The sequence below is a fragment of the Bactrocera oleae genome, chromosome 4, assembly GCF_042242935.1.
Source record: "Bactrocera oleae isolate idBacOlea1 chromosome 4, idBacOlea1, whole genome shotgun sequence".
Lineage (NCBI taxonomy): Eukaryota > Metazoa > Arthropoda > Insecta > Diptera > Tephritidae > Bactrocera > Bactrocera oleae.
The window spans coordinates 20897207-20902116 of NC_091538.1; the positions used below are offsets into that span (position 1 = coordinate 20897207).

Consider the following 4910-nt stretch of genomic DNA (forward strand, 5'->3'; position numbering starts at 1 on the left):
ACGTTCTCTGACAAAATACGTATCTACCAATATAAAGAGAAAAATGAAATGAAATGAATGAGAAAACAAGAAATACAAATGCCATTTCACATATGCATGATTATTTTTTGCCATATAAACGATTTTTATGATGAAAATTTGATAAATTATTATTTTTTTGCACAAATGCTACATTGAAAAAATGTGAAAGATTATGCAAAAAATGATATTTTACTATTTTCATAATTTTCTAATTTCAATTTTTACAGAATTAATAATTTATGTATGTACATCAATATGTTATATTATATAATATAATAATATATTATCAATTATCAATAAATACATGTGAGCGCACTGCTCTATACGTAAGTTATATGTACAAATATGCATATGACCGCCCAAAATAAGTAATGCATACACAAATCTACATACATTTAAGCGTACAAATGTAAGTACGTCAGCCAATAGGCAAAATACAAACATTGTTGTACAAAAACAACAATTGTCTCAAATAGCATCAGCACCAGAAATCAATATGGCACACCAACAACATTTTCATTCATGAACGCTGGCGCACAAGCAATAAGCTAAGTCGTTTCATTCATAAAAGCAAACGCCTTACACATCTCCCCGAGCATGCGTTTGCCTACAAGCGTCTTTTCGCGACGATGGCAAAAGCTAAAAATCATAAATTGAACAAATTTCTGATATTCCCTCTAGAAGAGAAAAGTGACAACCCTGCAAACACAGAAATCAATGACAAAAGTGGCAACAAAGCTTTTGTCGATTTAAAATATTTCACAATTCTAAAATATTTTTCCGTGGCTCGCAAAAATCTTCGTCAATATGTATGCATGCTCATATAAATACATACATACCTACAATGATTTGTTGGCAAAGCTGTTAGAGCGGCAAGGGAAGCGATGACAATCGGCGAGCGTTCGGTTAGTTTTCGGCACTTCTCGGATTTTCTACCAACAACACAATGTTGTGACGCTTTGTCGTCGCGTCAGTCCTTCGACAGATAGACTCTTTGACATAAAAGCAAAAAATGTGTCAACGGAGATTTCACATGAAGAATTGAGTGTACATATATATATACAAATACATACAAATGTGCAAACGACATAAGATATGTATGTCATAATATATGAAAGTACATATTTACGTACATAATTACTTTTACACATGCATTTGAAAAGAAAAATTGAAGCATGAATGTGAAATGCCGACGGCAAAACACAATTCTGTACTTTTGTGACTTCATAATTGTGTCAAGTAAATGAATGATTTTAAGAAATATATTATATCAAAATATTTTTAAATTATTATTAATAACTCACAATAAAGTAAAAATGAATTAACATAAAATAATTTAAAAAATAATAAATAATAGTTCAATAAAAGGAATATGTTTCAAATAGCATATCAATATTCCCAGTTTGGCATACATATTATATTCTCTTCATTATTCGCCGTTTGGTTATGTTAAGAGAGCGTATGTTTACAGATTCACCGCTGTTATAAAAGCGAAAAATGTTATTTGTTTCTCGTGCATCTGTGGTGAACTCCTTGATAAATTCCTACAAATTGTTCGCTGTCGAACCTGCACCTTCTCATTGTTTTAAGTTCTCTGGATATACGTTCTCTGTTAGGAGAACAATGCAGGGATGTGTTCATTTGGTATGAACATCCCGGCCGCCTTGCATGGTCTGCGAATAAAAAAGTTATTAGATCTATTTCGCTTTGGGTTAATGAATATTGTTTTACGATGGGTTGAGTGGTTACTTAGGGTTTAAATCGCACAAGCACCGGTTAGAGTCCAACCGAGTGCGGTGTTTTGTGCGATCACGGTGCTGTTGTCTGGGTTGAATATTCCGGGTTTCATTATCCTTGGGTAGATGTCTGCTCCCAGTTCCATCATGATTTTGTCATCCTTGTGGAACATAGGGTCGGCTAGGACTAAGTGGTCGAATCTCTTAACGATTTCGCCACCTATATCACGATTGTAGGGTCGGGTTAATTATGGCACGTATTTTATTCCATTTGCCATCGTGTTTTATTTTTATCATGGCAGTGGGTATAAGGGTCGGCTTGGCCAGTAGTGTTGGAATCTCTTGATCTTTGTGCAGTCGTTCGTCGCTCTTTGTTGGTTTGGTTTTCTCTTTGCAGAACAACCTGGGGTGTCCATGTAGAGTTGAATGGTGCTCCCCGTTACACATGTTGCATCGTTTTGAGCTTGTGCATCTTTGTGTTGAGTGCGATCTGGCCAAGCAGTTGACGCAGTACTTATACTTAGTTACTGCGTCAAACTTTTCGTGAATGTTCATTTTTGTAAATTTTGAACATGTCACTAATCGGTGATCCTTTTTACACAATCCACAGGCGACGTGTTTATGTATGCGTTTTGATGAATGGGTGATAGTTCGTCAGGCCGTGCGGTGGGTACTTCCTCTTTCTTCTCGAATGGGGGAGAGGGTCGCTTTAAAGCGATGTAAGCGTCTAGCCAGGGTCCCATTGTCGGAGAGTGGGTGATGCTTCGGGTGACGCTGAGTGAACGTATGGTGAAGGCTGGGCTACTCTGTCGGCTGCAGATAGATTTGTTGCTATTTTGAGGAGCCATGTCACTATAAAGAAATGAGATTAGTTATTTGGTAAGGTGACTATTTTGGTTATTGGGCGGGTAATTGTTCCCTGAGAAGTACGTATGTCAACTACTCTGGTCTTATTGTCTGCACCGAGATAGGTTTTTTCGATGCGACCAAGTTTCCATTCATTTGGGGATAGAGTTTCTTGGCGTATAACTACCATATCATTGATCTCTATATTGCGTTGAGGGTATTTCCACTTATACCGTTTGTGGAGTTCTTTTAGATATTCTTCTTTCCATCGTTTGCAGAAGTGTTGATGGAGTATCTTTAACTTTTGCCATCTATGTGCGATGCTTAGTTGTGTATCTTCTAAGTTGGGTTCTGCTGGGGTTAATAAAGGGGTACCTATTAAGAAATGGCCTGGAGTTAAAGGTTCTATATTCCTGGGGTCTTCACTTAGTGGGCTTAAAGGTCGAGAATTCAAGCAGCTTTCGATTCGGGTTAGAAGGGTAGATAATTCTTCGAAAGTGAATTTTTGGATCTGAGACACCTTTTTTAAGTGGCTCTTTAAACTTTTCACTCCTGCTTCCCAGAGTCCACCCATGTGTGGAGCTCCTGGAGGATTAAAGTGCCAGTTGATGTTTTGGTGTGCTTCACTTGTTGTTACTTGTGTTTTTAGTAATTTTATGAATTCTCGTCGATCTTTGATTAAGAGTTTAGAGGCTCCCACGAAATTAGTGCCATTGTCAGAATAAAGATCGGCGGGACATCCGCGCCTGGAAAAAAATCGTGCGAATGCGGCCATGAATGCTTGGGTGGTGAGATCGCTTGCTGCCTCCAGGTGTATTGCTTTGGTTGCAAAACAAACAAATACGCATACATAACCTTTTGTGATCAAGCACGCTCTGCCGGTGTAATTTTTTATGTCATAGGGACCGGCGAAGTCCATTCCTGTTGCTGCGAATGGGCGGGTTAGGGTGGTACGTTCCGCTGGAAGAGCTGCCATGATTTGAGTAGTTTCTCTCTTCTTGTGTAAGACGCAAGTTTTGCACTGATGGATAATGGACTTGATGAGCGTTTTAAGCTTCGGTATCCAAAATTCCGTACGCATGAGTCGTAAAACTAGCTGGTTGCCACCATGTAGGGTAATTGAGTGGGTAAATTGGGTGAGTAGTTTTGTTAATCGACTGCTATAGGGTAGTATAATCGGATGACGCTCGTTATATGATAGTGCGGCTGAATTGCTCAATCGGCCATTGACTCGCATTATTCCTTTGGGATCGATTAAAGGGTTTAGGGTCAAAATTGTACTATTTCTGTGTATGCTGGTTTTTTGAGTTAAAGCTTCATACTCCTCCTGGAAGTGCTTTCTTTGGGTTAAAATAATTAACTTCGTACGGGTAGTTTTGAACTCGTCTGGAGTTATTTCCAACGTTGTGGATGGCTGTTGTGATCTGTTGGGTGACGCATTCGAGCAGAATCTGAATAAATATGCTATGACTCGAATGGCTTTGGGTAGTGATGAAAATCTATCCAGTATATCCTCTTGTGTTGTGTTGACAAAAGTCTTGATTGGCCGCAGTTCCAGTGTTGTATCGATTGATTTTCGGGTAATTGGCCAATGTTTCGGGTCGAGTTTTAACCATTGGGGTCCGTGCCACCAGAGGTCATTGTCTTCGTACGGGTAGTTTTGAACTCGTCTGGAGTTATTTCCAACGTTGTGGATGGCTGTTGTGATCTGTTGGGTGACGCATTCGAGCAGAATCTGAATAAATATGCTATGACTCGAATGGCTTTGGGTAGTGATGAAAATCTATCCAGTATATCCTCTTGTGTTGTGTTGACGAAAGTCTTGATTGGCCGCAGTACCAGTGTTGTATCGATTGATTTTCGGGTAATTGGCCAATGTTTCGGGTCGAGTTTTAACCATTGGGGTCCGTGCCACCAGAGGTCATTGGTAACCATCTCCAGAGGTGTGCATCCGCGACTACCCAGATCTGCTGGATTGTCCTGGCTTTCGATGTGACGCCAGTTTTCGGTTCCAACTTTTTCTGCAATTGTGGCAACTCGATGGGATACAAAGGTTGTCCATGAGCATGGGGGTTTGCTTAACCAAGAAAGGACAATTGTAGAATCCGTCCAAAGGTGAGTGCGGTACTGAGTAATGTTTAATTGGGGTAGGGTCGCATCCACTAGATTTGCCAGAAGAACCGCTCCGCAAAGTTCTAGCCTTGGTAAAGATATACTTTTTATTGGGGATACACGAGTCTTGGATATCAAAAGAGTTGTCCAGGTGTTTGTATTTGTAGAAACACTGATGTATAGATTTGCTGCGTA

The 4910-nt window shown here is 39.5% G+C and overlaps 1 pseudogene; it reads right to left on the bottom strand.

The window, feature by feature from the left end:
* Nucleotides 1–1724: 1724 nt before the first annotated feature.
* LOC138857136 (uncharacterized) lies at nt 1725–3964 on the bottom strand (annotated as a pseudogene).
* Nucleotides 3965–4910: the final 946 nt, after the last annotated feature.